Source organism: Copadichromis virginalis, linkage group LG22 (assembly GCF_057382275.1).
Source record: "Copadichromis virginalis isolate Kocher_CV1m ecotype Utaka linkage group LG22, C_Virginalis_male_GT1.1, whole genome shotgun sequence".
Lineage (NCBI taxonomy): Eukaryota > Metazoa > Chordata > Actinopteri > Cichliformes > Cichlidae > Copadichromis > Copadichromis virginalis.
The window spans coordinates 24,551,716-24,574,814 of NC_140638.1; the positions used below are offsets into that span (position 1 = coordinate 24,551,716).

Consider the following 23,099-nt stretch of genomic DNA (forward strand, 5'->3'; position numbering starts at 1 on the left):
AGCTAGCAGTACTCACTGTACTCATGCTAATGCTAATGGATGGGTAATAAAGCATGCACAACCCTGTGGCATCCTGTAATACCACCACAGTTAGCTTGCTAGCATTTTATGTCACACAGACAAAGCATCCTATTTTCCTGTTGGCGTGTTATCACACACACAGCTACACACACATGTTCTCCCATCAGGTGACACAGTGTTACTTTGTGTAAGCCTCGGTGTATTTCTTTTCTGAAGTTCAATGATTTCACAGTTTCTGCTGCTTTTAGGAGGTAATTGGATGCAGCACACACTCAATTAAGTTGTTAGCCTCTGAGTCATCCCCTCCTCTTTCTTTCTCTCGTTATTGTCCGTATCTCTTTTCCATCCCTTTATTTCCATGGCTAATTTCACTCTCTCTGCTGTTATCTCGTTCTCTTCTTGTCATATCCTCCTATCATCCAACCATTCGTGGCTCCGGGGCCTGGCATTCCTAACAGGGGAGCTGAAGTGTTAGTTAGGCAGTCAGGGGAGGCTTCTTGTTTTGGGACCGGCAGGCACATCTTCCACCACATTGCAGGCACTCATTTACAGGTCGGAGCTTATGGGGAGGGGGTGCTTTTCCCATAACGGGGAGAAGGATGTACTGCAGAGAAATGGAACTAAATGCTTCCATCCACATGTGATAAGTCTGGCGCAAATCTGCACGTGAGATTTTTATTTGAGCTTCCCTGATGTTGTCTTTGTCTCTCCCCCTGTCTGCAGAGTGACTGGGACCGAGTTATTTTTCCATCCTTTTCTGCCTATACCTATGGAGCACCATTTCCTGATGAGACTGTGGTAAGTAGAAGGCACAATCACACATGAATGTAACTCCTGCAGCTACACGTCACCTGTACCCACATACGAATTCCACTTCTGTCTTCTGCGTCCTTGAAATCCATCCCTCGGGGATTAACCCACGTCAGTGAAACAGCTCAGAGAAAGTGGGATTCTGAAGCATGCCGCTCACTCTCCTGCATGGCCTGCCTTGTATTTGATCTCACATTTGAAGCAATATTGACTAAGTCGCGTCTCTGGAGATGTTTGCTGCTGTTGACCGTCATGGCTGAACACTACATACAACAGTTTAAACTGTCACTACCCTGCGTGGGTTGGTTGAGAAACATCGACATGACAAAGTTGCCATACTGTTGGCCTTGCATTTTGGAAAGAGGCTAATGGCGAGAGGAAAATAGAAACAGTAGATGGAAAGATGTCAAGACAAGTACAGACTGGCACAGTAGTAAAGTAAAAAATAGCTGGCATGACTGACCGATCGTGCTGGCCCGAGGATGTACTACTATTCTTAGCTTCAGTCTCCTCCTTTTTCTCCATCTCCCCTCACTTTCTCTTCCCTCCTTTCTCTTGATTCGCTCTTGTGATGTCAGCACTCTACAGGATATCTGGTGTCTGGAGGTACCCTGGATCTATCTACTCTTTTTCTGTAATTGGCTAAAACCATTCAACGGACTTCCATCTATCTACCTCCCAAACATTTGTCATTTTATTTATTTATCCTCTCTGTTCACTTGTTTAGCCTTCGTCACCTCAGCTAATACAGTTACACTCCTCTCTTTTTGTCCATTGTTGGATTTACCATGTTAATGAAATGCTGAAGCTTTCACCTAATTACAGCTACAGAGAGGGCCACTTAGAGGCTAAGTGCCCTGTGTTTGTGCATTTTATCTGATGTAATACAAGGCCAGGATGTGATGGGATGTTCTATATAAGTAAAATTACAGATGCATCACATTGTTGCTGTCAGAACCGGAAACTCTCTGCAACATGCCTAAAATGGCCTATTTCTGTCGCCAAGTAGCGTTATCATTCCTGTCATTGTCATCAGGGTAAATATATATTCTGACAGATTCTGAGTGCTCTGCATGAAATAACACACATTAGAAAATAATACACAAGTTGGACACCAAAAGTAGTCTTCTCTGCTATGTCTAAGAATACAGATAGACTTCTATGGTCACTGAATGATCATTGTCATGGCATAGCCTCTTACCATAGGGTCTAGAACAGGCTCTATTCAGGTAATTCAGGAAGTCCTAAGATGGTTAAGATGGTTAGTCAATTAATCATAATCAAGAACACCCATTATAATGATGACTCTCTTTTAATTCTTAGTCTCTGCACAGGCGTTTTTACTTACGTGGTTTAGATTTTAGGAAAGTTGACTCTACCTAAAAATTGATTTAGTCACCTTGACGTCCCCCTTTGGTTTGCTTTCAAATTTTAAAGTGCATTTGATGTCTTGGTTTTCAAAACAACAATGATGGATCTTCTTATTAAGATCCCAAGGACTTTGATTGATACACTAGTGACTTGTCAAATATATCCACACCTCAGATCATACCCTGTTTATCATCTATCTAGGTCTTTACTTTGTCTGTTACAGTGGGTTCATCATGTAGATTATGTGTGCGCCTGAATTAGTCAACACTTGCATTTTTTTAAGAAGGCTTGGGGTCCATGGAGTGGAAATGCTTTATTACTATACTGTATTGCTACATGGTTTGGCAACCTTTCTGTTAAGCTCAGATCCCAAGTTCAAAATTAAAAGGGCTGGAAAGATAGTTGACGTGCTCCTTTCATTTCCCCATTCAGAGTCAGTGATACAGCAGGGTCTGAAAGTTACTGAGGACAAAAATCACATCTTTAATAAGTATCAGTTGACACCATCAGGCAAAAGCTTTAGGGCACCAAACTGTAAGTTCAATAGGTATAAATTTTCTATTGCCAATATCGGCTAATTATTCAATTGTAATTAGGGTAAAAATATAAATAAGTGTTTGTATGTGTGTTTTATGTTTCCCTCTGTTGTCCAGTTTAAATTTCTCAGAAGTGACCCAATAAAGGCTAATCGAATCAAATCGAATCGAATCTATTTCAGTCTAAAAGAGACCAAATAAAGGAACTTTAGGAGTCACCCCCCTGCTGGTCGTTCAAAGGAATGCAGGTTTGCCGCCCTCGGCACTGACTACACTTTTCAGTATGAGAGGATCCTTCCACCTTATAAATTCTGTTCCTTTCTGTGGCTTTACTAACACATCCATAACTGTCCTTGGAGTTTTCTTTCAACTTTTGCTGGATTCTCATTCAGGTGCCAACTGACAAAGTGGGGCTGGAATACATTAATAAAGCACAGCATCTGTGCTTTTCCTGCTGGTATAAGTCAAAATATCTACTGCAGAAAAAAGTCTAATTCACACAGTCAAAGTTAAATCGGAGACCATAAAGTACATTTAATAACACCAATTCCATGAATAGATAAGAGCACATTCGCAAAGTAGCATTTGAACACACTGATAGAGTTTGTGGCCATGTGTAAAATGAATTTTGTGGTGTGAATGAAAAACTTTTTCAAAGTTCTCTTTTTGGCCCAAGGCACTTTTTAGTGGCTGCCTGATGGGAGTAGCTGTAAGGAGTGGTGAAGGAGGTCTACAGGGCCCTTAGTAATGGAAGCTGTGAGGGTCTAAGAGTTGGGTTTAAGTGGTGCTGGTGATTTTGGTTGCATGCTTGATTATTCCTGTGAGCTTTTTCTTGATTTTCACTGTGAAGAAGTTGCAGCAGGATGCTGTTTCTTGTGCTGTACCCTAGGGACTAGGCTGGCTTTCAAGAACAGCTGGAAAAGCTGTTCCACCCCTACAGTTTATATAAAAGATGGATGTAGCCACTGTGATGTCAGCGATTGGTTAGTGAAGTCCCATTATGAGTCCCCGACATGAGTGTTTTTGCTTCCACATGTTGGTTTTGGGAAATGGGGAGTGACGAGTAAAGGCTGGACTTGGCTTTGGCAGAAATAAAAAAATGCATGCTCATTGGCTACTAACTTGGGGTTGACAATTCATTAACCTTCAGTAGTGGTCAGAAATGGGAGGTTTGGGCATTTCTCTGTGTCAGCTGATGCAAACTCAAAACCTCTTGCATCTTTACTTCTTATCTTTTAAATTTATGTGCATTTCAGCAGCAGTAATTCTATCAGAGTCACGTCGGGCTTTCCTCCCTTAGTAATGATATGTTTTTGTAATTTGAATGCTATAACTAAGGACTTCCTCTTCACTTTTCACATTAAAAGTCTTGCTGCCTTTCATTTATGGGCATATTTAATGGGCGAAAGTGTTGAGTTTAGCTGGTTATGCCTTGACATCAATTACAATACAGCTTGTGACTACGTGTTTCACTGACAAGTCCACATGAAGCTTTTAACTGATGACTTGTGAGGAGTATTTTGCAGAGATGAGTCACTTTCCTCCATTTTTCTCCCTCACTCACGTCTCACTTCTGAATGGTTATAGGTGTGTGTGGCTACACAGGCTTTACTGCGTGCATGCGTGTGCCTGTGCGGCTCGTGGATCTGTGCCCAGTCTTCCCGCTGTGAGCATATGGTTTCTGGGAGAGTAACTTCAAACAGCAGCTCTTTGTAGCACTGAAGGACAGCATCTCATTAGGACGTGTGCAGTTTGGTGTGTGTAGCTGCAGACAGAAGCGAGCCTGCATTAGAGCAGGTTATCAATTTAGTTTTTTGATTATCTGCAGTGGAGCTTATCGGAAGGAGATAAGAGAATTAGGGCGAAAATCATTTTCCCTGAGCACTCCTTCATCCCAACGTTGTTCCCAGCAACAACATGCGAGAATAAAATCGTCCCATTTTATGTTCTAATTTCTATATTTCTCTCACAGGTGCATTTTTTCCTTTTATGTTCAAATAGGACTCTTTCTGCAGTTTTTGGATTATAAAAGTTTTTTATTATCGCTCTTCTTTATCCAACGTGCACAAGAAGGGACGTTCCTCAAAGGCAAAATTTTCTGTTTAATGTTATTCAAGGAAAATAAAATATACAGAACAAAAATAGAGTCTAGTGCAGAGCAATACTGCAAATCTTGGTATCGATCTGATGCCATGTAAATATTGCAGATACCCATACCAGAGTTTTTAACCTATAAAGGCAGTTTATGTACGAGAGAGCAGCGTGTTATGATTTATGAGCCGAATCATCATTAATTTGCAAATCTTGAACACATTTGAATAACTGCTAAATCACACCCTTCAGCTTTTCTTTTATTTTGAAACTGGGTGTTTTTGGAGACTGTAATGTAAATGTGCCTGTCTCTAAACATGCTGGGTCAGCTTCTGTCATTTAAATGTACTAAAGACTATAAATAAAATAGGCACATTTCATTTCCAAAACAATTATTAATCTAACACAGGTCAGTGGGATACATATTAAACTATAAGAATAAAAATAAAGCATCGATCGAAAGAATACCAATTCCAGCTTTGGTTTTGATATTATTGATATTTGGATCCAGGTCGAGATAAAAGACAACCAGAACCAGTGGCTGTATTCAGTCCAGAAATCAATGAAAATTATAAACTGAACTATTATTTTCCATGTCTCGATCTATCCATCTTTTTTGCCTCCTGGTCTCATTCCCACCCTCATCACTCTCTTTTTCTCCCGCCGGATGATTTATGGATATCTTTCATCAATGCTAAAAGCAGCGCTCATCTGTTCTGAACTACTGAAGACCTGTATCATAAGATGAAAGAAAAAAACAGAGAGACTAGAGTTAAGGGCTTGCAGCCTATGTAATGCATTTGTCTGCGTGCAAGTGTGTCACAGAAGAAGAAAAAGAGCGATGGAGTCGAGAGACGAGAGGCAAAGGGAGGCAGAAACTGTCTCAGCCGTCACATGATTTAATCAAAGCCATCCATCACATCAGGATAATTAGACAGCAGCATGGATCGCACGGCCAGAGCCCATCAGTTAGAACGCACGTACACACAAACGCGTTCACACCCATCTGTACTTCTATCCAGAAAACAAGAGAGGAGGGACCCAGCACAGTCAGCACTGGATCCATTCAGGACTGTCACAGCAAAAACATGTTTGTACAAAATTTAGACATAATAACTCAGCGACAGACAATGGGGAACGGTGTGAGCGAGTCGGCCTAAGTTGGTGTCCGTCAGTGGGGCTTTCAGTTCTTGATGGCTAATTAATTGCGCAGAATAAATGCTGGCAGTCAGAGAACTCCGCATAAAGCCAGATAATGACCAGAGTTCACGGCCTGACTGCAGAAAATGTCAACAAAAAAAGTCAGAAAGTGTCATTTATGCCTTAAGACCTGTCTTGCAATAAGAGGAAAAAAACTGAACAAAACTCTTACTCCTAATCTAGCTTTCCATTGTGTTTTAGATTTTATGATAAAATCTGTACACAAAAAAGGTTTAAAGCCGTACTAGTGGGAATTATATGATAACGTGTAATGCAAAGGGACTTGTATTAACCTCTTTTTAACAAACCCTCACATATTAATCTCCTGAATCTGTTTCGGACCTATTGCCCTTAACATTATATGCCGTAGTCGAGCCTCTGCACTTTAATCACATAATTTCGAGCAGCAGTAGGTAGCTGTTTTCACTAAATGGGTCTAAAAAATTAATCTACATTACCAAATATCAGGCAGACTAAACACAGAGGAGCCTTTGGCCTCTTAGAGATGGTGTTTTTTTTTTTGTGTGGATTTTTTTTTTCAGATGGCAGTGAAGACTAAAAGGAAAATATGAACTGGGCCCCAAACAATGCTGAATTGCCCACATCAGCTTCATAAATCACATGGCCTCTAGCCAAAAAAATGCCTCGTGGCTTAAATAATTTCCTCTTTGCTGTGCTTTGAAATTTCCTTTTGTTAGTGACTTTTGGTTCGGTTTGATCCATGAAATACATTTCCTGAGCCTTGAAAATAGCCTTTGTGTTGCAAGGCAACATCTGCTGCTTAAATAGTGCGGGCCTCAAGGGTGTTTAAATTGTAGCAAGTATAAGTATTGTAGTTGAGAGAGAAAGATTAGTGCTGCTGTTGTTAACTATAACAGCTATTATTATCACTTCAAAAGACTTTTCTTTCATCCTCCAAACATTGCAGTTGAGCTTAAGGTGGATTTGGACTTTGGACTTTTTATTCAAACTCAAAAGAACAAAGCAGAACATGTTTGTCGTAGTATGGTCACACCAAAAAAACAACATACTTCAAAACTCTCCAGCTAAGCCTCAGCGGTCTTTACTTCCTGTTAAATGCTGCCACATTGATTTTGAACTGTGGACTTACCAAATGTGAATGTACACCTTACAGCCAGTTCACCTTTTTCATGTGACTTAACATCAGTATGGGAAAGGCAAAATGAGGCCTCACACAGTTATTTTTAGCAGTTTTGTTAAGCTAAAGGTCAGACAGTAGTCATATCGGATGGACTTGCGACTATCCAATCAGGTTTTCCCAACTGCTAGCAAAAAGTAGAGGAAAGCACTGCTTGAAAATAAACTCAAATAAAAAAATGGATCACCATTAAATGTGCTTATTAGTGCTTACCGTTGCTCTGGTGATGAATCCTTAATCTCCTCATGGCAGCGTTACTGACCCAGTCAAATCAAAACGCTTTCATTCTGGATTTTTGATGCAGTTCATCACCATGTGGAGCTCTGGCAGAAACATTAAGGCTTTCTGTATGTCTACTGCAAAATCCTAGAACTTGCATTAGAAATGTAATAAGGGAAGCAGAGTGATCCTAGCTTCTAGGTTGGCAAGCCTTGGTGTACTCTATAATTTGCCACTGTTAATTTTGAAGCTTGATGTGCCTTCAGTGTAACCCCCCCCCCCCCCCCCCCCCCCCAAAAAAAAAAAAAAAACCTAAAATAAATGAAATCCTGATGGGCTGTTAGTCCTGTGATGGACTGGCGACCTGTACAGAGTGTACCCAGCCTTTCAACCTATGACAGCTGGGATAGGCTCCAGCTCCATCATGATCCTAATTGGATAAGCAGAAGAAAATGAATGGATGGATCTTGATGGCCAATTAAATCTGTTGTTTGATACAATCAGTGGAAATTTCCATGAAGTTTTGAGTGTCTGTGTAATATCTATACATTTATCTATATGGTAATCTGTAGATACAGTCAGTGCTATTGGAATCAACTTTCTAGTAATGCCCAAATGTGCATCAGACCAACAGATAAGACTTGGTGCTAATATGATTTCCCACTCACGTCCTTTGTTGCTGATGTGTTGCACCTTCACATCGCCTTTATTAAGCCTTGCTTCCTCCCTGCTTTCTGTCATGCCCTGATATTAAAATAATGAATAAGCGTTTCAATGAAAACTGTTGGAAACGCTTTCTGTCTTTACGCAGATTGTTTAATGATGCTCTTACTAAAGTGCTTTTTTTTGTATTTGTTAATTGTTGATTTTAATAAATCAAACATAAAGGAGCACCGATGCCTTAATCCTCCTGTCGAAAGAAAAAAAAAAAATGATTTTGCCAATTACATGCAAGTCATGTGATAGGTATTGCAACTAGAGATTAGCACTAATCCCTTCAAGATGTATTTTTATTGTCTTAGCTCATAATCAACCAACAATGTGGCTTTAACGCTCTGAGTGATCCTGTTTTAATGGTAATTTTAGGTTTGCATTGATTTGTTGTGGGGGAGTGCAGTGGATTTATGGGCTCTCACAGGAATTTAAAAACAATATAGACTAATTAATGTGTGCTTACTCTAATAAATGCATGCCAGCGCCTGTAGAGTGGTGGCTTATCCTGCATGATGGCAGTAGGCTCTGCTCTTGCTGCATGCACCGAGAGGTCGTGCCCTTTTTCTTTTTTCTTTCACATATTCTCATTGATCTCGTGACCAAGTTGCAAGAGTGCAGCACTCGGATTAGAGTTTTTCCTCTTGTTCTTTCTACCTCACCCCCCACCAAGCTGCGACAACCCTCATTTTCTCTCTCCCTTTTCTCTTCTCGAGCAAAAAGGCTGCGAAAAAATAAAAAGTATCACATCTTCATTTGCCATTATCACCCTATCTCTTCTTTGGATGCAGCCTTTCACGCTGCATTTCATTTTCGCTTGTGACCGAGTTGTCGGTGCAGGTAATAAGATGGTTTGAGCAGAAAACAGATTATTATTGTCACAGAAACCAGCTCGTAACAACAAATAGATGCAAGGGGAACTATTGGGGGGTCTAGCTTTTTCACACAGCTTGTCGCATCTGTGTGTCCTCACATGCGCCTTGTGCAAGAGGGACATGAAGACAGGTCCAGCTTGTAGACGCTCACAGTGATCTGTCCTGTGAGTCACTGGTGAAGCAGCATACGCTTGCAATACACAGAGACACATGCAGAGCGTGAACGCTTCGTTGTGTGAGCATCAAGAGACTAAAGTGGGTGTTTTTATTTATCTATCTAAAAGAAGCTGAAGTCTGTTTCATTTCTGATTTCTTTTTTTTTTATCCTCACACGCATAAAACTCACTTGATCACCGGTTTACTCGAGTAAAAGAGTGGGTGGATTCTTGGATATCATTGGCATCGCAGCAGTGAGCAAGTGACTGGATCAACTTATGAGCAACACACACCTCGGCTTTTGAGGGCTTTCTTAAAGCTGAACATAACACTGTTTAATTTGGGTGTAACTCCTTGTCGCAACCTAGGTTTTAATATTTTCGTGTTTGCCACCACCACAAATGAAAGGCGGAGATGTGATATTGCAGCTGCACAGAAGAAACGTCCCAGAAGTTGCCAGGCAGAAAAAAATAAAGCTGAACAGCAAACTTATCATCTCTTTATCTCTTTTTGCCGACTCAAATAAGGAGCTAACACGACTCTAAAATAGCTCTCACAAATCCAGACTCTGACGAATGTCTGTCTCCTTGGACCATGTTTGCGTTTGAAATTTGAAACGTATGTTAAAATAACATACGTGCTCTATATCTGGAACAATACAGAGAGTGTGAATGATTGGCCGAGGTTAAAAATGGCACATTGCAGTTATGGTTACCATGGTGAAAGCAGCTTATAGCAGACAAAACCTGTCAAGAGAATGCAGAGAGAGCCCTGTGGTCATAGCCTTGAACATGTCCAATGTACACTGCACACGTAATCAGCGTGGGCGGAGTGCACGCAGAAAATGACATAGATGAAACACACTGAGTTTGACGCACACACACATACACACTGAATGGTGGGTTTCAGCATTGTGCAGCATGTTGTATGTCACATTAACCCTCTCGAGGCAGGCGTTGCCGATTTGCAACAGTTAAAAACTAACAACCTGATTACCCCACATACATGTTTTATGAGTTTTTTTTACTCAGAAGTACCACTGCAGGACTTGGTTGTGCATTAGCAACAAAAAGTTTAATTTGAGCCTGAGAGGGTTAAACAGTTATGCAAATTTCAAAAGACAAGACCTGCGTTCAGGGATACTGTGTTAGCCAAAATGAAGTATCATACAGCCAGTCAGGTCCAGCCCACTGGATGGCTTTGAGTAGTGTGAAAATTGCTGAGAAGAGGAACATGATTTTTGGACTTTTCATTGAAGTGTAAAGAATGGATCACATCATGAGAGTGGTTATCTGAGCTGTTAATTTCAAGCAAAGGGGACCGTATCCATGTGCGTTTATGATTTCTTTGTTTGCAGTCTCACTGAATATTGGAAAACTAAGACATATTGCTTAAATTGCACTTATTTTTCTTGACATCGAATAAGCTGGTCATTATATAAGAATGTACTTTCAGTATGTGTTGTTTTACTTGTCTGGCCAACACGAGGTAATAATTTGATGTATAAAGCCCATTAACTATGCTGTAAACTATGAAAACAACAACCCACAGTCATAAAAAACTAAGTACACCACCGCATTCAGTATCTTATAGAACCACATTTAGCAACAATAACTTCATTTTCTGTCTGACTGTATCAGTCTCTTATATTGTTTGGCAGGAATTTTGCACCAGTCTTCGGTACAATGTGGTTTTAGTTCACTGAGGTTTCTGGGCATTCATTCATACACGGCTCCTGTAAAGTTCAATTTAGTTCAATTTTTCAATTCAGCTTTATTTATATAGCACCAAATCACAGAAAGAGTTGATTCAAGGCACTCATTTCAATGAGGTTGTGAAATATTTTGTAGTTTTGCTGTCATGCTTGGGATCATTGTCCTGTTGCATGACCCAATTCTGGCCAAGATTCAGCTGTCCAACAGCTACACATTTGACTCTAGATTCACAGTTGTCTTTAATGTTTTCCACTTGTGAATAATCTTTCTCACTGCAGAGATAACACTTATCTGGGATAACACTTCCCAGATTGATGGGCAGCAACTATTGCTTCTCTGATAATATTGCTGATTTTTTTCCTACGTAGCAATTAGTTAACACACACATGTTTACATGATCAAACGTATCTGCTCAGGTTCAAATTGAGCATCAGAATTAAGAGGAAAGGTGATTTTAAAGACTTTGAATGTGACATGGTTTTTGGTTGCTAATGTGCTGGTTGCAATATTTCAAAAAATGCTGATCTGGTGGGATTTTTCCTCATAACCATCGCTAGGTTTTACAGAAAATAGTCCCAAAAAGAGAAAATTAACAGGGAGCAGCAGTTCTCTGGTTGAAAATGCCTTGTTGATGCCAGAGGTCAGAGTTGATAGAAAGTAAATAACCAGTCAATACAACCAAGGTATGCAGATGGGCATTTCTGAACCCACAACACATCCAACTGCAAAGCTGATGGGCCACTCCTGTCAGTTAACAACAAGAATCTGAAACCACAGTTCACAAAGGTTCCCCGAAATTGGACAGTAGAAGATTGAAGAAACGTTGCCTTGTCTGATGAGTCTCGATTTCTTCTGCAGCATTCGGACGGTAGGGTCAGACTTTGCCATTAAAAAAATTAAAGCATGGATCCATCCTGCCTTGTATCTACAGTTGAGCTTGTTGTTGGTGTAATGGTGTGAGGGACATTTTATTACCACAACCTACCTAAGGGCTGTTTGCCAACTGTGTATTTAGAAAAAGATTGTTTCTGTCTTCTGATGCCTTCTTCCAGCAGGATAAAAACGCCACTGTAAGTTCACTGTATTCGAATGACTTCCAGTGTCACCAGATCTCAACCTAATCGAGCACCTTTGTGCTGCATCATGAATGTTGCGCTGACAAATCTGCAGCAAATGCATGATGCTGTCATGTCAGTATGGACCAAACTCTTTCAAGAATTTTGAATCTATTCCATGAAGAACTAAGACAGTTGTGAGGGCAAAATGCAGCGCCTCTCAGGCCTAGCAAGGTGAAACTAATAAAGTATCGATTGGGTGTATATCAGGTGTGTATACGTCTCTGTATATATACTGAATTGTATTTTATACAGGCATTTAGTAGCTTCTAAGAGGTGGAACTGTATAACTCAGTCTTCAATTCCTTTCAATGAAGAAAAAAATGAAGAGAATATCAAAAAGAAGGGTTAGCATTTCTGTAAAGGCACGACACGTGACAGAGCACAGAGGGTAGGGTATGATACGTGAAATCCACAACTGAGCCACCTGCCAACCTGGCACTTGACTTTCACTTATTTTACATCCCATCACTTTCCACCACTGCCACATTTGTCCTCCCATATCCTCTTTTCTCTATCCTCATTTTTTTGTGTGCTCTTTGTTCCCTTGACTATGCTTTGACACTCCAAAGCTCTGCTCCCCTCATTAACTCTCTTTCATGAGGATGCAGATGACAATAATTGGTTTGAAAACAGGAGACAATGGGATACAAGGATTATCCCCGGCTCACACCCACCACCTCTAGCACCCCACGAGGACAGTGCAGCTCTGCATCCTCCCTTCGACTTTCTGTCCATGTCTCTCTCCTGCAGCTCTTTCCTTTTACACGTCTTTTGCTTCATCACTGTCCTAACTCCTTCCCCCTCATCCCTGCTTAACCCTTTTCAAACGTTTTTTCTTCACTCTCTGGATCTTTCCCACATCCTAATGTTACCCTCTGAGAAGAAGCAAAACAAATATATTATGTATAGGAAAGTGTGTGACACCTGAGTATTTGGATGTATGCTTGTATGTGAAGAAGTTCCTGCTTGTATTCCTTTGCGTCTGAATAGGGGCAGGAGGGGGTGGAAGAAAAGGAGGGAATGAAAGGTCAAAAAAAATCATACTGCTGTTATTACTACCGTCCTCGCCACCTCCATTACGTCCACTGCCCACGGCCACTGATAACGACGAAGGGACGGGGACCCTGAACCACAAAGACGGCAGGGTTAGCTATTCTCAGTGACTGACATTTCAGTATTACTTGTCTTCATCTTATCTTGAAGATGAGTATAATTCCTGCGCTGTTAGGACTGTATTTCAGTTTAATCATATTATTCTGTCTGATTTTTCTCTTCAGGACTGTTTCCAAACCCTGAGACTGAGGTCAGTTTATTTGGGATTGACTTTGTTAGCATTTATTGGCTTTGTTAGGAGAGTGAAATACCTTTGCACACCAGCCTGTCCACCCCGGAAAGTTCCATCAGAGTCCCCTTGGTGGTGGAGGAAAGAGGGCAAATGCTGCATCACTGACTTTGGACACTGTATTGTAAAGGAGGTGGTGATGGAAAGGTGAACAACATGATTAAAAGAGAATTAAGAAGGTTTGGGAGTGGGAATAGATGGGTTATTACTATTATTAATATTAAGACCATCACCACCTGCAGCACTCCCACTACAAAGTATCAGCAGCAGTGGTAGTTCAAACAAATAGCTGCATTAAAACAGATAATGAGTTGAGGAGTTATAATATTATAGTAAAATAATTACGCACCAGCAGTAATAAATATGAATAATAAATATGAGCGATATAAAGCCTGAATTAAATTAACATGGACTGGACTTGATTAATTTCAAAAGAAGCCTCCCTTTATTTTTCAAACTTCTTCTCCCCTCTTCCCTCTCTGTGTTTTCTCAGGGAAATAAATCATGCGTTCCTGCCAGAATTAGAAGTGACAATCACACAGCCATGCACACCGGCAAACAGAAAGAGTTCTGTGAAATGATAATGGCATCTGATTAAACGCTGTGACTAATGCGATGTCATCTTTCCAAGGAAGCCATGAACCTGTGACAAAGTGTTGGAGGGTGTGTGTGGGGGGCGGGGTGCGGAGGGTGGGGGTAAGGCAAAGAAAGTGAGAACGAGGGTGGTTGGGTTAAGAATACAATGGCTGGGGAAAGTAAAATATAAGAAAAAAGAAAGTAAAGGCACACCGTCATCCTCGACTCATGCAAAGTGGCAGAGAAATGTCAAGAGTGGTCGTCCCGCTCCTTCTCGACGCCCTCCATCACTGTCTTTTCCCCTGTAGTTCCGTCCCTGCGTCTCCTTCTCCCCATCTGTTCTCTCCTCATTTCTGCATCCTAAAGTCACTCTCACCGTAGCCGTGGTTTATCCCTCGCTCCATTTCTCCTCCCTGTATTCTCTCCATGCCTCCCTTCCGGTGAGGGCTCTCAGGTTTCAGCTGTAACTGCTTTAGTGCACGGGATAATGATCTGTAATTCACTTCCAGCTCCTCTTTGCTGGTCAGAGGCCCACTCATGTACAAGCAGAGAGATGTAATCAGTAATCTGTGTGTGTGTGTTTATGTGTGTGAGAGAGTGTGCTTCTGGTTGTGTATATGAGGAGAGGGTCCTGTAGCGTTTGTATTACCTTTTCAGCCACACTGCTGTGAGTATGTGTGTGCTTCTTCTCCTCGATTGCATTGCATTCATACATGCACATTTATACATTTTCTGGATGAATGAAGCTGTGTGGGGATATGTTACGTAACCCCATGTAAAAATTAAATGCCCCTAGTGTGTAAATAATGAATGCACACACACACGCGCGCGCATGTGCGTTCTCACGGTTACGAAGAAGTACTAGGAAGCAACAGCCCCTCTGCCCCCCACATAACCCACTGTGGCACCACAGAGCGAGACTGCCCTGGACTATGAATAATAGAGGGATCCCATATGTAAAACTAGATCACCAACTGTGGGCCCAAGGAAGTTGGGTAGGCTCAGGGGTGCCCTAGGGCCTTTAGGGCCAGGGTTTAAGGCTAAGCAGGACCAGGCACAGTGTCCACTGTGTGTTGCTTGCCTTGGGGTGACACACAAAGTGGGGACTGAAAGAGCCTGGATGAACATGGCAGTAGCATCTACAACTACACTTTTATCTTTGCTTTAACTGCACTTTCTGACTCATGATTGCTGTTATACACTGGGACTACATGCGGGTTATATTGGGTGCATGTTCCTTGTATGTTGTTGCACACTTTCTGGAACTGAAAATAATTCAGTGAAGATTTGCCAACTTATTTTTATAGCTGCTATCAATAATATATTTGTATTAATGTGAAATATGACACTTGTAGAAATGAACCTGTAGAGACTAATTATGTAGTTTTTATGTCCCTCGCAGCTCTATGAGACTGCTAAATGCTTGAGACAGACTGTGACATCCCAACCACAAATTATGTATAGCCATACTTGCCAACCTTGAGACCTCAGTATTAGGGAGACATTCAAAAGGCCTGTTGGGGGGTGGGGGGTCGTCATGTACATATACACAGAAAAAAACCTGAATTCTACAGTGTTTATTTATCAGACAAAATAAGTTAAATTAGATAGCTGTCAAATCAAATTCTTTTTTCCAATCATTTTGAAACTTGCATGCATATTTCCTTCTCTTACTGGTTGTTGCCATTTCTCTTCTGCTTCCTCTTCCTTTGTTCTACTTCCCACGCTTGACTTCGAGGTGTCACCGTTATTATTGTCCCGCCGGAAATGGCAGCCCAGTTAAGGATGGTTTAGCAATTTTGTTGTCCAGGTGGAAATCGGGAGAAATTCGGGAGAATGGTGGCTCCGGGAGATTTTCGGGAGGGGCACTGAAATCCGGGATTCTCCCAGAAAAATCAGGAGGGTTGGCATGTATGTGTATAGCCCGAGTCACACAGGCCTAGAGACCGATCAGCAACACCCTGGCTAGCCGGTTACTGTCCGTTCATTGACTGGTTGGTGAATAGTCGCAGGAAGTTGCAAAGCAAAATTGGTTGCAAATAGGGATACAGTGCTGCACAGAAGAACTCCTTGGGACTGCATTGCATGCTAGCAAACTGATTTAACAGATGGACAGAAGCACAACAATTCATATGAATATTAACATTATTTGGGTAGGTTTGTATACTAATATGTCATGTTCATGGTTGTGCTTTAGCTACCCTTAAGTGGCCAAAACATAAGACAAAAAACGGTAATAATACCATATGTAATGTTTTTTTATTTAAGACTTTTTCTACATAGTCTTGCTCTGTGGAGGTGCCAAGTAAAAGAAAAATGTCTAAAGGGACACATTTGTGCTACCATCGCTATTTCTATGCTGCACTCATTAAAATCAAACCGGCATATTGTTCAAAACAGGCTGTCTGATAGCAAAAGTCCAGCGTCACTCAGTTTCATCTAAATGATTTCCACCGTACTGAAAAAGGTGCTGTCAGCCTGACAAAATTTAAATTCAGCTCATTTTTTTAAATGACTCTCACTCATGGCGGAAAAGGGCAAAAGTTCAACAATGAAGCCATGAAATGTTTCCATTCTAATTAACAGAAGCACCTTTATACAGGGAGTGCAGAATTATTAGGCAAGTTGTATTTTTGAGGAATAATGTTATTATTGAACAACAACCATGTTCTCAATGAACCCAAAAAACTCATTAATATCAAAGCTGAATGTTTTTGGAAGTAGTTTTTAGTTTGTTTTTAGTTTGAGCTATTTTAGGGGGATATCTGTGTGTGCAGGTGACTATTACTGTGCATAATTATTAGGCAACTTAACAAAAAACAAATATATACCCATTTCATTTATTTATTTTTACCAGTGACACCAATATAACATCTCCACATTCACAAATATACATTTCTGACATTCAAAAACAAAACAAAAACAAATCAGCGACCAATATAGCCACCTTTCTTTGCAAGGACACTCAAAAGCCTGCCATCCATGGATTCTGTCAGTGTTTTAATCTGTTCACCATCAACATTGCGTGCAGCAGCAACCACAGCCTCCCAGACACTGTTCAGAGAGGTGTACTGTTTTCCCTCCTTGTAAATCTCACATTTGATGATGGACCACAGGTTCTCAATGGGGTTCAGATCAGGTGAACAAGGTGGCCATGTCATTAGTTTTTCTTCTTTTATACCCTTTCTTGCCAGCCACGCTGTGGAGTACTTGGACGCGTGTGATGGAGCATTGTCCTGCATGAAAATCATGTTTTTCTTGAAGGATGCAGACTTCTTCCTGTACCACTGCTTGAAGAAGGTGTCTTCCAGAAACTGGCAGTAGGACTGGGAGTTGAGCTTGACTCCATCCTCAACCCGAAAAGGCCCCACAAGCTCATCTTTGATGATACCAGCCCAAACCAGTACTCCACCTCCACCTTGCTGGCGTCTGAGTCGGACTGGAGCTCTCTGCCCTTTACCAATCCAGCCACGGGCCCATCCATCTGGCCCATCAAGACTCACTCTCATTTCATCAGTCCATAAAACCTTAGAAAAACCAGTCTTGAGATATTTCTTGGCCCAGTCTTGACGTTTCAGCTTGTGTGTCTTGTTCAGTGGTGGTCGTCTTTCAGCCTTTCTTACCTTGGCCATGTCTCTGAGTATTGCACACCTTGTGCTTTTGGGCACTCCAGTGATGTTGCAGCTCTGAAATATGGCCAAACTGGTGGCAAGTGGCATCTTGGCAGCTGCACGCTTGACTTTTCTCAGTTCATGGGCAGTTATTTTGCGCCTTGGTTTTTCCACACGCTTCTTGCGACCCTGTTGACTATTTTGAATGAAACGCTTGATTGTTCGATGATCACGCTTCAGAAGCTTTGCAATTTTGAGACTGCTGCATCCCTCTGCAAGATATCTCACTATTTTTGACTTTTCTGAGCCTGCCAAGTCCTTCTTTTGACCCATTTTGCCAAAGGAAAGGAAGTTGCCTAATAATTATGCACACCTGATATAGGATGTTGATGTCATTAGACCACACCCCTTCTCATTACAGAGATGCACATCACCTAATATGCTTAATTGGTAGTAGGCTTTCGAGCCTATACAGCTTGGAGTAAGACAACATGCATGAAGAGGATGATGTGGACAAAATACTCATTTGGCTAATAATTCTGCACTCCCTGTATAAAGGTATACAGGACTGATTTGTAGGCAAAATAAGTCAGAATGTCAAATTGTACTTTCAAGAAGATGACAAAATCATGTGGCCACATAAAATAATCCCGACTTTTCACATTTATGAATCTGAATTCATTGACATTTATCTACAAGCAGCAACAGAAACACCAGAAACTGTGTCAGAGGACAGAGCCATGACCATTCATACAGTGTGTCGATAGCTTCCACCCATCTGGTGCATTTAGTTGCTCCGGTGCCTTTTTTTTTTTTAATTTAAGCCTCCTTAGATTTGTTTTCTTTCCCACAGTTAGTAAACTTATCAGGTTTTGACATGGGAGTGTTGTCGCTGTCATGGCGCTGGTCCTTCCCTCCGTTGGCAGCAAGGTGTAGAGCTGCTTTGTTTGCCGAGATGTGCTCAGCAATTCAACTTCACAGCTCCGTCTCAGAGGAGAGCCGAAGAGCATAAGAGGAGAAGGGACAGTAATTGAAAGGCAGCAGAGCTCATCCTATGTCCCCTTCTTTGACATTTTCTTTCCTTTTTTGTGTAATTTTCTCTCATATGTATGCGCGTGCCATTGTTGGTCTGTTTTGGACAATTGACATCAAAATAAACTATCGTGAGCTGACTTGGTGTTCTCTCTTCCTTTGTCCGCGCTTTTATAGGCTACAGAAAGCTGGCCTGGATTTGTCCTAAGAATGTGTTTTGATCTCTGCCTCGCTTTGAATCAAAGCCCTTTACTTTAATCAATAATTAAATTACCTGCTCGACAGCAGAAATAATAATTTTGGCCACATAAAAGAGTTGAATTTCAATGAAAAGGTACATTGTTACATTTTAATCTAGTGTTTTTTCCCACTTCAGGTTAGATTTTAAAAACAGTTTTCTTGAAACTTTAAAAGAAGAGCGCCAAGATTGGAGTCTCCAGTATTTCAATAGCAATATTTTTTATTACTAATTTAATTGCTAATCTAAATTGTCTTACCATTTATGTGACTTTGTAAATATGCTCCAAAACCTCATTTTGAGTAGGAAATGCATGAAAATAATCCAAAAAACCAGATCCACTATGACAGACTTCATATTGAGTTTCTTGGATGTCTGGTCATCGGCCCTTTCTTCCCTCGTTGTGACTCTCGACTGCAAACAACAGGGTCTTTTACTCCATTGTAACTAGGTCTGAATGAATGTTTTGGCTGCGTTTTTGGCCAGAGAGGGAGAAACAGAGTCACGCTGCATAATTCACAGGGGGATGGGAGATTATGCGCCATCTGTGTCCATATCCCGGTGGCCCTGTCACAATTGATCCACAACCCTTGACCTTTTCGGAATATTTTCCACTCACCCTGTCATGCGCGCCATGTTGGTGTGTGTGTTTGTATTTTTGGCGTGTTTAGAGCGTGAGTCAGCCTGCTGCTCGATAACCTTTCCGCTGGATCACAAAGTGCAGGTCAGATGCGCACCAAGAGTTTTTCTCTCTTTATTTTGTTGTCGCTGCAATCAAAGGTCAAGGAGTTGTTTTTGCTGTAAAGTACGATCAGGGAACAGACTGACGTTTTTTTTGGAAATATTCATCTTTTGCCAAGTTATAGTGAATGAAGACTGTGAGGATACCTGCAGGGCTGCAGGGCTGTCATTGTTTTCAATTTAGGCTGATTCATGAGCGCGGTGGTATTAGCTGCTCTCTACCCAGAAATCACCGTGAAATCATTTTTATGGTACTTGTTTTGCTTTTGTCTGAAACGGGTGTTGCAGACTACATGGTCCCTGTGTGAAGTTTGTTGTGTGAAGCTCAGCTTTTGGCTTAAACGGTGCCTCTCCTTTGCAGCGTGTTAGTAAACCTCATATCCATCGCAGTTTTATTTCAGGTCACAAAGTCATCAGCTGGTCTCTATGCCAGTCTACGTTAGCTGTTTTATCAGATGATACCTTCCTAAGAATACAAGTAGCAGCTCTCATATAGCCTATCCATAGCTGGTGCTGAACTTCAGGCGTCCTCCTTACAGTCCAACTCTTCCTTTCATGTGTGTGTCTGACAGAAAAGACCAAACAGTCTAATTTTGTGTGTTGAAGCTCCTGCAACAGAGAAGTGATTCTCTTATGTAACAAATTTGTCCCTTTATAACTGTTTAGATCAAATGATGACTCCAGAATGAAGTCTGTGGCATTAAAATATATATATTATTGTAAATAAATATAAAAGTGCATCCACCTCTCTTCTTTGTCTTAACCAGTTTAGAGTTGTATCACGGCTAAAGCCTTTCCCAGCTGTTTTAGGGTACAAGGCAGGACCGCACCCCCGTGCTGTGATAAAATATTCTGTTTTTGTATATGTAATTCGTCCAATGACTCGAATAAGACACTAACCCCTTTTCAATACAATATTCTTGTAAGTAATGTAAGTTGGGACCCAGCTTGATGATGACATACGCCAGTGTTGCAGTCTGAAACCCTTAAACATAACTTGAGGACTGTGAACTGAAATCCCTTAGCTTAAAGATTCACTGAAAATCCCTTCACTCCTTTGTAGATATAAAGAATTTTTTTGTTGTGAATACCGGCAGCTATGGTGCACTCAGGGCACTGCAGAGGAGAATTAATAAACTGTAAAATTATATGATACCTAATACTTTCCATCTGCATGTTGATCTTGATCTTCTTTGTTGAAGTGGCCCTAGCCTTAACACGGCAAAGCGGGAATGCCTTTGAAGGAGCAAATCGGCTATGTGATGAGCTTGAACTAAATGACTATCTTACTGTAATTCTTGCCAGGGGTGGGATGCTCGAATACAAAGTATAACATGAAAGGGCCTAGAGTCTCGGCTCTCCCATGGAACACATCAAAGAGCAGACAGCCGAATGACATCAAGCTTCCCTCTGATCCTCAAGGAATCAAGAATGGGAACGAGTGGTTTACGGTGTTCCGTAAATCCAAACGCCGTCCTCAAGTGTCCCCACCCGAGCAGTTCTCTTGAATTTTCTCCAACGCTCACTCCCTCCTCTCCCTGATTCTTAGCTTCTGCAGTTGATTCACAACTCCTTTTCTCCCCACCCCTGTCACAGCTGGCTGGGAAGCTGAGGCCGTTAAGGGTTAGTATTGATTTGATGAACGAAATCGTTCCGCTTTCATGGCACCCTTGAAACTTAGTGAGGTCACACTCCAGATGCCTGCACACATACAAGTACAGTGGGAGGAAGAGAAAAAAAACTCTTGTGGCCAGCCAGACTGTTAGGTAAGGCCACCCTCTCTCTCTGTCTGTGTGTGTGTGTGTGTGTGAATTTGTGGGATGTCTAGGTAGCGCTAATATGTTGTAGATTCTTGTCTGATTGCGATTAATTAGATGATGAGAAGTGTGCGTTGACAAGCTGCTTATTCTGATTAGCGAGATCAGCTTCCTGTGAGATGCAGAACTAACGAGGCTCGTGAACCTCGACACCAAGCTTTCTTAGCGCATTTGCACCTTGTCTGCACTCCTCCTCCCACAGATTTACTTCAACCCTTTGGCTGCAGAACACTGTGGCTCTTTGCTATTCTACGTGCACGTCTGGTGCTGTACAACTAGTGTCCGGGCTATTTTGGAGGATCTTTTCTCTTGACGGGCATCACCACCTCTTGTTATCCCAACGTTGCAACTGTGCAGATTTGCATGGTAGATAAGGTAGAGACTTGCCAAACAGGCTTCATCTTGAAAACAGCTGGTATGCTCTACAACCCCAATAAATCCTGAAAGCAGCTAAACTGTCCCATAGACCTAAGGAGAACTATTGAGAACTAACTGACAGCAGTTCATTGGGCCGCGAGAGTTGAGGCTCGGATAGTGTTATTTTTTTATATAATTTTCAGTTTCCCTGGGTCTATTCCTGTTTTTTATGAATAAATCTGCTTTTTTTGGGACCGGTGCTGGTTTTATTTTGGTGTATTTATCCGCAACACCTTAAAGGCTGGTCCGTGAAAATATTTTTGGACATAAACTGGTCCGTGGTGCAAAAAAGGTTGGGGACCACTGTTCTACCTTACAGATTGGACCCATCACAGCTGATATGATTATCGATTAGTGTGGTTACACAGTTACAGATTATTTTTTTTAAATTTAACTGAAATTTCACAACTTTACTGTGAGCCAAAGTTTCTCACCACTCCACCACCGTCTTGCCCTAGCATATGGCACTATTGAGTTTTGATTGTCCAGAAACACAGTTTATATGTAGATGGAGAAGTGATGTGTAGACAGATGTTGTGTCTTAATATTGCTGTACCTGGAGTCAGTGCACAAACAAATTGTCGCTTAAATGTCACATTAAAAAAAATCTTTTCCTCATCATCAGTTTGGAAGTGAAATGTAAAGGCTTTTTCCCAAGTGAAAATAAGCTGAATTTCTTCGTGAATATATCTGCAGCAGATGGGTAAACTCCTTTGCAAATGTGTAAATTTGAGTTAAGGTGGATTTACCCATGACTACCTCGCTGAATATAGCTTTTCCCTCTGTGTAGAAGGCTTTCTCAGCTATAGCTGTGTAGCTCATCTGTTTTCCACAGATGGCTTGTCAGTCACGCAGTCTCCAACTCACAAGAGAGACAAAATTCCTCAAAGTTTTACTAACCATATCCCTCTAAGTCATCACAAAGCATTGTTGTTTCTCCCCGATTAAAGATATTCTCTGAGGGCTCATGGCCGTCTATTCCATTGTCTCCATTGATGAGTGATGGACAGATCAGTCTTGCTATCTCAGGGACACATGCAAACACACCAAAACACATTAATGTGCAGGTCTGTAAGGCCGTCCGGGATTAAAAGAGTGGAAAGCCACTTTGTTACATCTAACACAGTAAACAAAACAGTACGTATGTGCATTCACTCCCACATAGAATTCAATTTCACTGTTGGAAACACACAAATCACGGGCACATCGTCTTCCACTACTGCAAGTCAGACAGCTAATCAAGTGGTTGTTTCCATGAGTTCTTCCCTCATTAGCATTCATTAGTGTTTTCCTCTTCACTACTTCCATGATCCTGATTATCTGTGGATCTGCAGTTGGCTCTA

General features: G+C 41.3%; 1 protein-coding gene across 1 annotated transcript in view; it reads left to right on the top strand.

Moving 5' to 3' along the window:
* The window catches only part of dlgap3 (discs, large (Drosophila) homolog-associated protein 3), a 148,994-nt gene that overhangs the window by 78,389 nt on the left and 47,506 nt on the right, over positions 1–23,099 (top strand). Inside the window, exon 2 of the mRNA XM_085446097.1 lies at positions 745–819. The gene's annotated coding sequence lies outside the window, so the exon portion shown is untranslated. The remainder of the gene's footprint in view (positions 1–744; positions 820–23,099) is intronic.